Source organism: Mus caroli, chromosome 14 (genome assembly GCF_900094665.2).
Source record: "Mus caroli chromosome 14, CAROLI_EIJ_v1.1, whole genome shotgun sequence".
Classification (NCBI taxonomy): Eukaryota; Metazoa; Chordata; class Mammalia; order Rodentia; family Muridae; genus Mus; species Mus caroli.
Genome location: NC_034583.1, coordinates 24,302,817 through 24,314,644, shown reverse-complemented (window position 1 = coordinate 24,314,644; position 11,828 = coordinate 24,302,817). Strand labels below are relative to the sequence as shown.

The window sequence follows — 11,828 nt, the reverse complement described above, 5'->3', positions numbered from 1 at the left end:
TTTGTAGACCAGGCTGGCCTCAAACTCAGAAATCCGCCTGCCTCTGCCTCCCAAGTGCTGGGATTAAAGGCGTGCGCCACCATCGCCCGGCTCCTTCTCAGGTGTTTTAATTCTCATTCTTAGGAGACCAGCCTCTAGATCTATGAGTTAAAATGAGCTGCTTTATAAATTACCCAGTCTTAAGGATTATGTGTCAGCAACAAAAGATAGACTAAGACTTAAGTTACTGAGAACCTTTAGGAGGAGTTGAACCGGAGTAGCAGGAAGATGCTGGTGAACTTAGAGATGGTGGAATGGTAGCTGAAAGAAGAGAGAATTATCCTTTTAGGTCCCTCAGCTTCCTAGTGAGCTCTTGATGACTCTCCGGCATGCAATCTGCTTCTCTTTGCTCAAGGGATTGTCTTCCCTGAGTCCCAAAAGGCCAGGGCAGCCCTCTGACTCCTCCCCTGCAGTGGAATGATTTGGAAGCTTGCATTCTGTACCATTCTGCAGTCTCCCAACCGGGTTCATGCCAGCCGTATGCTATGGTTGCTGGCCAAGTAACTCCTCAGCAACTTCTCCTCTCCCTATGTGACTTGTGTCTACTGCCTTGTCATCTAGTGTGCCCACTGTGTTCTCTGCACTTCTTAAGCCACCTGAACTTAAATCCTTGCCTCTATATCTCTTGCAATGGGAATCAGAACTAAGATGGACAGGTGAGCTTGTCATTTATGGCCTGCACTAGGCCACCTGTGAGGGAGTGGAGGAAGACGATGGTAACAATTGTGTCAGTAACAACTGATCCAAATCAGGATGCTGCCTGCCTGGCAGTGCAACCAGACCATGAAAGGACTCTCCCAGATGGGTTGGGACTAGAGGAGAAAAAGAAAATTAAAATCCAATTCCTTAAAGCAGAAAGCAGAGCTATCAGAGTGAGTGTGCTTTTGGTTTAGTGAGCTTTGTACTTGTCATGTCATTCCCTGGGGCCTCTGGGAGGGAGTATGTCAGCTACAGAGCAAGCACATATCTCAGGAAGAGAATGGACCAGAAGAATTATGTCAGAGTGCAACCCTCAGGCAAGCCAAACTTGTGCCTTCCTGAAGTCCTGTGATTCTTGGCTTCTGGGCTGTGCACAACCCATCAACCACATTCAATAATAAGATGGTTATCTTAACTTTCCATTAGTGCTATCAGAACCTTTGTTACAGCCAGCGCACAAAGAGGCAGACTCATTCTGACAGCACATTCTGCTTTGAAGGCAGGTGTACATCTCTGTTTGTCCCAGGGGCATGAACTATTCCTGCCAATATGGATTCCAACACCCAAGGCCTTTCCACTTTAGATGGTCTAACATCTCTCTTCTAAAGAGACTTTCCTCTCCAATAAATTCTTTCAAGAAAACCATTCCATCCTATTGCATGGCTGAATTGCTGCTGCAGCTCATGGGAAGAAATCAAGTGTGGTCGTCATGAGAAGTGGGAGACACTCACTCCCTCCTTTCCTGTGCATGGAATAATTTCATCCTTGGATAACTTCTGTGTGAAGCTGTGAGTGGACTCTCCAGCACCAGATGTCAAAGTTGGCCTTGAGTCCTGGCTATGTCCATTGACTTCTAGCATGGTCCCACCTGGGCAAAGTGTCTCATCTCCCCACCCCTGTTCTTGCCTCTGGCAAACCATTGCCCCCAACTCGAGTTTTGTAAGTAGACTGTTGTGTACTAAGTTCTTCTGGGCAGTAATGTGTTGCTTCCTTGCAAGCCTATGATTCTATAATGTCAATCTCGTGGTTAGTCCCACACTGGAGATGAAAGGCTGAGACTCCAAGAAGCTACAGGAATCATTCAGGTCCTTGAAGGTGGTGAGGCTTTTAGTCTGAGCAACATCATGCAGAAAATTGCCCTGGATATGCCAGTGGGCATCTAAGGCTGGGTTAGATGGGCTGATTAAGGAAGGATTCTCAATACCAGAGTTGTCATTAGCTTTGATTTATTAAAACTCTACACCTGTGCTTCTATCCAAGACCTTAGTGTCTGAACTGAGGTCTCCTACAGATGGCCCAGGGGAGCATGACTCAGAATATCAGAGAGTGCTGGCTGGTTTCCAACTTCTAGTTATTCTCCCTGACTCTCAAAATTTTCTGAATCATCTCACCTTCTGTTAATTTTTGTTACATTATTTTTTAAAGATTTATTTATTTTATTTATATGAGTACACTGTAGCTGTCTTCAGTCAGACACACCAGAAGAGGGCATCAGATCCCATTACAGATGGTTGTGAGCCACCATGTAGTTGCTGGGATTTGAACTGAGGACCTCTGGAAGAGCAGTCAGTGCTCTTAACTGCTGAGCCATCTCTCCAGCCCCCTTATTACATTAATTTATTTTGTGCATGTGTGTGTATGTGTGTACATGGGCACACACACAGGCCACAGTATATGTGTGGAGGTCCAGAGGACAGTTTTCAGGACAGTTTTCCCCTTCCACCATGTGGGTCTCAGGGATTGAACTCAGGCTGTAGTGCTTAGGAACAAGCACCTTTAGCCATCCTGCCACCCCCATCTTGCCATCCCCTTGCTTCCTGTTACTCCTGAACCACAATCAAATTCATTCCTCCTCAGGAAGACACCAAAGACTCCTCCACTCTCTGCTGCTGGTTGCTCTCACACTCCTGAGTCCTTTTCACCTGACCTTTGTGTACCCTGAATCATGGTGATGGCAGGTAAGTGGATATGGTTGTCTGTCAGCTGAACCAACAGCGCCAAACTTGTATTCAAGGATCTCCTTACTGAGCCACACCATTGGATGCTTCCCAGGTGCATCTACAGTTCCATGCCTTAACATGCCGTAAACTGTTATGGTTTAACTATTGTCTTAGAGTTTCAGTGCTATGAAGAGACACCATAAGCAAGACAACCTTTATAAAGGACATTTAATTGGGGGATGGATTACACTTTCAGATGTTTAGTCCATTATCATCATGGCAGGAAGCATGGCAGCATGCAGGTAGACATGGTGCTAAAGGAGCCAAGAGTTCTACATCTTGATCAGAGGCAGCCAGGAAGAGACTGTCTTCCACTCTAGGCAAATCCTGAGCAAAGGAGGCCTCAAAGCCCACCTACACAGTAACAAACTTCCACACCTTCTCCAATAAGGCCATACCTCTAATTGTGCCACTTTCTATGACCAAGCATTCAAAGACATTGGGGCCATACCTATTCAAACCATCAAAAAAAAAAAAAAATGATGTCCTTCACAGCTCATGTACTGAATGTCTGGAAGGAATGAAAGGGGTAATAGTCTTACAATTCCGGGTTACTGTTCCTCACTGTAGGCAAGTCACAGTAGTAGGAGCTTGAAGTAGCTAGCCACAGCATGCCCACAGTTGTGAGCAAAGAGACACGAATGCATACATGCTCACTTGCTTGCTTCTGCTCAGCTTGGTTTCTCCAATCCTATACAGCTCAGGACCCCACTCTCCCAACCACATACCTAAGGAATGGTGTCACCCAGAATGGAGTGGGTCTTCCCATATCAACTAACTTAGTTAAGGTAGTCTCCCACAGACAAGCCTACAGCCCAACCCAATGTAGGTAAACTTTCATTAAGACCCTCTTCCCAAGTGATTTTAGGTTTTGTCAAATTGACAATTAAAGCTTACCATCACTGAAGCATTGGACCGTTAGGAGGTAGAGCCTAGCTAGTGGAAGTAGGTCACTAGGGGCAGGCCTCTGATGGTCATACCCACTTCTGGTTCCAGCCCTCCTCCTCTGGCTTTCTGGTCTACCTCAATAGACCCAGAGTCCAACATACTTCTGCTATATGCCTTTTCCACCACGATGGGCTTAAGCCGTCTTAAGTCATGAGCCAAATAATGTTTCCTCCTTTGAGTTCTATCATGCAGAACTGTGACAGAGACACAGCCCTCTTAGGGAGGATGTGTGTTGCATTCTTCTTTACGTACACACTTCCTTCTCTTGTCCATAAGTTCATCAAAGGTGGGAACCACAGCAGCTCAGCTGAGCCTCTTCCATTTTCTTTCAGAGAGCCTGGTGTGGAGGGTACATTTGAATGAATGACACCTGGGAAAATGGTGGTGCCTGTTGGAAGAGTGGTAACCCTTGGGAATTATAGAACAGATAGACAACCTACTTGTTGCATTAAATAAAATTTACATTTCTGTTTCTGTCCTTCAATGGACATGGGCATCCATGGTCCCTCTGAATATTCAAACATATAAACTCTCTCTATTTCAAAGAGAAGATTTGGGCCGGCAGAGATGGCTCAGTTGGAAAGTTGAATATTTGCCACACAAGCATGAAGACCTGAGTTCAGCACTCTATAATCCCAGCACTGGCAAGACAGAGATGGGAGGATTTAAGGCAGTGAGCTCCAGCTTTAGGGAGAGACCCCCATCTCAAAAAAGAAGGTGAAGCATGATTGAGAAAAAAAGACCCCTGGTGTTGATCTTTGTCCTCTACTGGAATGTGTACACAGTCATGCTTGCCATGCTTGCATACCTACACACACACACACACACACATTGATGAATTAAGAGATGATTTTCATGGTGACTTATGGCTATAATTCCAACATTCAGGAAACTGAAACTGGAGTACTGCTATGAATTCCAGGTCTGGACTATATAGTGAGTCCCAGGACAGCCTGGACTAGGCTATGAAGTGAGACCCTGTCTTAAAAGTTAAAGCACAAAGAGAGTACTTTACAGGAATTGTTTCAGAATCAGTGATTCTTCAATTTCCTTTCATGTCTAAATATCAATGGAATTTTGAAGGAAAAATTCAAATTATTTCTTTCTTCCTCTTGTTTCTCTTTATAAAGTGATCTGGTGCTGTCTTGAGTCTCTAAGATTTCTAGCAAGTTCTCCATCCCTCTCTTTAGAAGCCAGCTGTCTTAGTTAGGGTTTTACTGTTGTGAACTGACACCATGACCAAGGCAAGTCTTATAAAAACAACATTTAATTGAGGCTGGCTTACAGGTTCAGAGGTTCAGTCCATTGTCATCAAGGTGGGAGCATGGCAGTATCCAGGTAGGCATGGCACAAACAGAGCTGAGAGTTCTACGTCTTCATCCAAAGGCTGCTAGTGGAAGACTGACTTCCAGGCAACTAGAGTGAGCATCTTATGCCCACACCCACAGTGACACACCTACTCCAACCAGGTCACACCTATTCCAACAAGGCCACACCTCCAAATGGTGCCACTCCCTGGTCCAAGAATATACAAACCATCCCACCAGTCATGGACCTTCCTGAGCAGATCTGTGGGATCATGGCTAGAAATAATAACAGTAATTATATCAGTGACAATTATAATAACCACCAGCCCCTTACAGGACAAATTAGCCAAGGTACTTTTGGTCACAAACAGCAGAAATTACCTCTAGCTAACTTCATCAATAAAGGGGGCGCCTGGGACCTGTGGCAGAAGTCCATGTGTTCTCTCTAGATCCTTTTTACATTAACCACGGAAGGTTCCAGATATAAACAACACAGCTATGTATCCCCTTCTCCAGAAATGCACCCTCTGCCAAATGGGACCCCTCTCTGGGGGATTACTCTGCAGTTCCCATTTGACAAATATGGAGGTCAAAAGGACCATTCACACCCACAGCCTCAAAAGCCAACTGAAGCCTGGAGGCATCTTCACTGGGCTTCTCCCTCCCTGGCCTGCTCTCTGCACTTCTTACAGTTTCACCCAAAAGCATGAACGATCCTATATCAACAGTCCCCACCTCAGTTGCTATTTCTAGGGAGTCCAAGATAAAGGGACCCTGGGCAGCCTACAAATCTGAGAAAGGGTCGTACCCTAACAGCCGGGAGTGTCCAGAGAAGAGCCTGACCAGTTGTCTTTTCTGTCTGCAGACCTCAGGATGAATCAGCACTAGCTGTTTGCATAGTCCTTCTTGTCCCCTGTGGCCACTCCATTGGGTCACGTGTCCATCCTTGTGCTGGGAGACGACAGGGGTTCTCCTTCAGCTCCTATCCATTTCTTCAAGGTTAGAGTTGAATGCTATGCCAAAAACAAATAAAAAAACCAAAAAACCAAGCTGTTCTCATCAATACTCTACCACCCACCCACTCCCCGGGATAGCCTGGGAAGTAATTGCTACACAGTCATCATAAAAGTGGAAACTGAGGCACAGTTCAGGAGACGCCAAGAGATTAGCCTGAACCCCAATATTTCTTGCTTCAAAGCCCCTTGCTTTTCAAGGTTGACCCCCCCTTTAGGCCATTCCAGTTCTGTGAGGCTCATAAAGCCATCAGGACTAACCTGTGCCCCCTTATCTGCCCTGTGCTGCTCCAGAATCCCACAGGCTGGCTGAATTAAAATGGAAAAAATCCTAACCTCGCCATTCTGGAAACTGAAGTTTAATGACAAGGATCAATACCTGCTAAAGGAAGTGTTGACCTGCTAAGGGGGTGGGGGGAGAAGAATTCCTTATTTTTCAGGAACTTACTACCACTGTGATAAACCTAATCTTGGGATGACTTTGACCAGTTAACTCCACTCTCAGGAGCCTTAAACTTCACCTCCCAACACCTAAGCCTTTGAGGTCTTATCACATGCTGGGGTTCAGGGGATATCTTCAAACTATGGCACATGCTCTGCTCCTTAGAAGTTATTAGACTACACCCTTGACTTGGACACTTCAGAGAAAGTTCCTGAACCTCGGGAAATATCTCCTTGTATCTGAGAGACCCAAGAAGACACTGTTCCCAGGAATTTCTCTAAATTTCTAAGTGTGGGTCCGAAAAGGACGGTTGCCACAGACTTCTGCCCTGCTGGTCCCTGGGTAGATGCAAGAACAGGAACATGTCAGGACAAAGAGACTCACAGAGACTGCAGCAAACCCCCTTCTGTGTCTTGCCAGGAGTCCACTGTGCCTGCAGCCTCCCTAACAGACAAATATTTTTCCCTGTGTTACAGTTCAGCTCAAGAGGATTGCTGTCACTTCCTGTCAAGAGCATCTTAACTGATGTCCTCTTCTCTCTGGGTTGGATAAAATGCCTAAAAAATAATGGATAAAATGCCTAAAGCACTTTTTAAAGATAATTGAAAATTGTCATTTATTTGTTGCATAACAAGGCATTGGATCTCTCGGGATCACAGCTTTCCTCTGTGGGAAAGGGAGGTAGTGTCCCAGGATTAAATAGGAGCACACATTCACAGTGAGCAACCCAAGAGGACACAGCAGGTGCCTGCTAACACCAATAACTGCCTATCTGCCTATTGGATATTTCTTTAGGAAATTAAAATAAAAATGAGTACATATCATTTTACTGCAGGACTGCTTTTCCTGCATCCCTCCACATCATCCCTAACATTTATGTATATAGGTCCCTACCTCAACCACCATATCCTTTCTTGCCCCAAAACACTGTTCTGTCAGCACATCTGCAAACTCTTTAAATCATACTCAAAAATGTGACCTTCTGACAGGCAGGTACTGTAGGTTCTGTGTGCTTGACTCCAGGAATATGTGCACATAATGTATTCTTATGGTTTGTAACCACGGGTCAAAAACCAAATTTGATTATAGTGGTTCTTAAATGTTTGGGGGCCGTGAGTTCTTATTGAGAATCAAATGAAAGCTATGGACCTCCTCTAAGATAAAGCACAGAGGAGGGAACGCCCAGACACTCACTCTTTCCCCTGCTCTGTCCCGAGTCTCCTTGAATGAACATTTTTGAAAAAATAAACCAAAACAGTTAATAACATGAACCGGGGACTTCAGAGAACATGTCATATTTAATCTCTACAAAAATAGCAGGGCAAAGGGACCTGTCCATGTGAGGTTCACTCAGGAGCTCACTCAGTCAAGGGGACCGACTCCCTCTCCTAGCTCTCAGCCCCCTTTGTTAGTTCAGGACTCACCAGCCATGGGCACAAGCAAAGGCAAGCTTTCCCATTGTCAGTATGGTCAATGAAGAAACTGAGGCACTGGGAGAGGGTATCATGAGAAGATGGTAAAATCCCCGAGCTTGAGAAGGCTACACTCACTGGCTTCTTCCTCTTCATTCTCCTACTGTGCCAAGTATTGCACCGGGGTATTGTGAGGCATGGTAGAAAGAACCACAGCGTAGAGTTCTGAATTCTAGTTCTCTTGACTGCTGAGCTCGTGCCTCAGTTTCCCTAACTGTAAAGTAGAGTTGGTGGAATATTCTTGTCATGGTTGGCCACAAATCAGATAGGCCTGTGTAGAGGCAGCAGCCTGCCCATGACCTACATAGCATAGACAGTAGATGGGCATTATTTGCCAACAGATTTTATCTATTTTAAGTCTTCAAATAAGATGCTTTTAGAGAGGGGTAAAAAAGGAGACGGATTAGTGGGTAAGACTTGAGTTCAGATCCTCACACCTACATAAAAAGCTGGGCGTGGCCAGGCATGGTGGCCCACATGTTTAATCCCAGCATTTGGGAGACAGAGACAGGCAAATCTCTATGAGACTGAGGGTAATCTCATCTACAGAGCGAGTTTCAGGGCAGCCAGGTCTACACAGAGAAACCCTGTCTTAAAAAAACAACAGCAGTAACAAAAGGCTGGATGTGGCTATGTGCAGCTCCAGGTCGTCCCTGCACCTGTAACTTCAGCACTGTCAGGAACCGGGGGCAGAGGCCTGCTGCTCACCAGCTTAGCTCCAAGTTCAGTGGAACATACTATCTCAAGGGAATAAGGCAGAGAGTGCCGGAGCACAACACCCATGAGCTCCTCTGGCCTCCTCATCTGTGCACGGACACATCGCCTGCACACACACACACACACATACACACATACACACACACACACACACACAGAGAGAGAGAAAAAGAGAGAGAGAGAGAGAGAGAGAGAGAGAGAGAGAGAGAGAGAGAGAGAGAAACACAATTTTTAAAACTTTTTATTGATAGTTTGAGTTTCACATCATGTATCCCAGTCCCATTCATCTTCCTGTCCCTTCATATCCACCTTCACTCTCCCAACTTCCCCTTGAACAAACAAACAAATAACATGAGCAAACATTAACAACAAAACCCAAAGCATAAGAAACATCTTACGTAGGCTGTAGTGTGTCACAGTGTGTCCCACTGTATCCCCCTCTGTCCACACTTCTTCCTTGCACATGTTCATTGCAATGAGTCATTGGTCTGGTTCAAGATCTCTGGCTTCTGTGACACTGTCAGTATTGGATCCTCATTGGGACTCCTTCCAGTTATCCTGTTGTTGCCCTGTGTCATGGAGATCCTGTACTTTCGGAGCAACTAGAGCAGCCCTTTCACATGCCACAACCATTATCAGATGACATAGATTTTGGGGTGGCCCAACTCAGAGCCCTGGATCTGGGCCTGGGTGATAGGTGGTCAGTGCAGCAGCTTTTCCTTGTCTGTACCACCAGGGCAGCACTGTTCTGGCTAAGCCACCCAAATGCTGCTGTTGGCAGGAGGCAGGGTCAGCTTTCTTGTTCTCATGTCCATGGGGACAGCTCTCCTGCTCTCACACCCCCAGAGCCTCACCCATGCCTTTCCCATCAGGTTCAGCTACTCTGTGTTGTTCAGGTGAGGTGCAGGGCCCACTCTCCCAAGTACTACAGCAAATGAGGAGACAGGGCTAGCTCTCCCACACTCATGCCCTTGGGGCCAGCTCTCCTGACTGCAGGTGGTGTGGTGTGGTTGTGTGTGTGTGTGTGTGTGTGTGTGTGTGGCGGGAGCAGGGGTAGGGGGGGAGAATCGCCCTCCCACCCCCACCACCTCACAGGAGATGAGTGACAGGGCCAGCTCTCCCTTGCTCTTGCCCTTGGGGCTGGCTCACCCTCAACCTTTGACTTTCCTGAGTGCTGCCAAGCCAGCATGGGGCAGGGCCAGCTCTCCTGCTCTTCTCTTATGACCCCAGGGCCAGCTCTAGTGCCTACCACAGGTGCACCTATGCCACCCCACCACAGCTCTCCCACACTCACAACCTAGGGTCAGCTCACCCACACCCCTACTACCAGGCCAGGGCGAGCTCCATTGTGCTACCTGGGCCGGGCACATGCCCTGCTCTCCTGAGTGCTGCTGATGCTGGTGGAAGATTAGGGCCAGCTCTCTGGAACCACACAGACAGTAAGGGGCAGGACCAGATCTTCACAGCCTCTGGAAACCCACATGGTCTCTGGCAGTTACCCCAACTAGGAGCATCCTCATGTTCTCTAGTGGTAATATGAACCACGGACATTGACATCAACCCCTGCTGCTGCTGTGTTGCCACAGACCCAGGCATGGCCCTCAGCAGTAGCACAGGCTGGGACTTCACCATGGCCACTCAAAACAGGCTATGTCTCTCCACCCTCACGTCTCCCGTTCCATCACTCTTCATAATGCTCAAGATGCTCCACTTCTCTCTCTCTCCCATCTGTGATGGTTCCTGAGGCAGGCTGACCATAAAGCTGGAGGGCACCTGGGTGACAATCTCCATCAGTGTTGTGTCTATGGCCCGTCTGTGCCCTGCCCGAGAGGGCAGGTCTGTGGGTGTCTTTCCCTGACCACACAACATGGCATGGTACAACACAGGTCTCTGTCCTCCTCCTCCTGAGCTGCACTGCCTGGATTTGATTTGATTTGATTTGATTTTTATGTGTCCTAGGTATAAAACAGCTTTGGCCACCGAGCTAGACATCAAGCTAGGATGAACAGAGGACTGCCATCTGCTCTGTCCCTGACTGAAATAACACCACCACCCACAAAGGGTCATTTTGCCATTGCTTGGGATTGGGGGGAGGTAAAAAAGTTTTAAAATGAAATCCTGCCCAGAAACATGGGCCACCAGGGCTCAAACTGCCTGTGGACCCCTCATGTCCTCAGAGATCTCAGATCACATTGCTTTCATGCTAAGAGGGGAAACAGGCTCCCCGAAGAGCTGGGAGGAGTCTTTCCATCCATCCTCCTATTTCCCACTGTTTTCACGGAGGCCGACACTAACACAAAATGAACTCCAGAACTCCACACTAGGGGGAGGCTGAAAACGCACCTGAACACACACAAGAACAGTTGCCTCGAAGTCCCTGAACCAACTCTTGAAAGTGAGATGTATGCATTTTGAACACTGGAGTTGAAGTCACAGGCCTGGGAAATATGGACTCTCACCAGTTCTGGGACCAGCTGGCCATGGGAGCCCAGTCACATGGTCTTGTACCCCTCCAGCCTCCATCAGGGCTAGGCATCAGCTTTTTAAAAAAAGTTTCATTTCCTTCCAAGGGGACTGAAGGACTTAAAGTGGATTCCATCAGCTGCTCCAGCCTGAGAGCCCTTTCTCATGTAGGTCCCCCAAATTCTATGGACCCTCTATACCTCCATAGAACAGGTAAACAGGGAAAGAGAAACAAACCTAGTCATGATAGACCAGAGTGTGTCCTGAAACCTTCTCAGTGTTTGTTAAAAAAAGCAATCAGCCTCCTTGATCAATGGCATAGTTGTTCTGTGGTTGAAGAATATACTGTGGATTGTGCCAACCAGCTGTTGCTTTTACCCCAGAGTGGAACTGGGGGGCGGGGGCTGGCAGAGCCAGTCCTGGAAAAGGGTTCTTTCTAAAGAACCATTTTGATAGGAATATTTATTCCATCCTGCTTTATCCCAAGATTATCTATAAACACTCAAGAAAGAGGTGACCTACGGAGTTGAGGTGAAAATTAAAGACTATATTAAAGAGATGGAGAGATGACTCATGATACAGGGTGCATACTGCTCTTGAAGAGAACCAAAATTCACAGCAGCCTGTAATTTCAGCTCTGGGGCATTTGGCGTTCTTTTCTGGCCTCTTTAGACTCTGTATACACAAGCACAGACACACATACATACTGTGCTGGCTAGTTTGTCAGC

General features: G+C 46.9%; 1 long non-coding RNA gene and 1 other non-coding gene across 2 annotated transcripts; both read right to left on the bottom strand.

Moving 5' to 3' along the window:
• Nucleotides 1-5,210: 5,210 nt before the first annotated feature.
• Nucleotides 5,211-7,988, bottom strand: LOC110308889. The gene is made up of 3 exons (XR_002379627.1): nt 7,873-7,988; nt 5,802-6,006; nt 5,211-5,269 (listed from the first exon to the last, which is right to left on the bottom strand). It is a non-coding gene; the product is annotated as an uncharacterized LOC110308889 (long non-coding RNA).
• Nucleotides 7,989-10,583: 2,595 nt separating this feature from the next.
• On the bottom strand, nt 10,584-10,723 carry LOC115029294. The gene has a single exon (XR_003834869.1). It is a non-coding gene; the product is annotated as a small nucleolar RNA SNORA48 (small nucleolar RNA).
• Nucleotides 10,724-11,828: the final 1,105 nt, after the last annotated feature.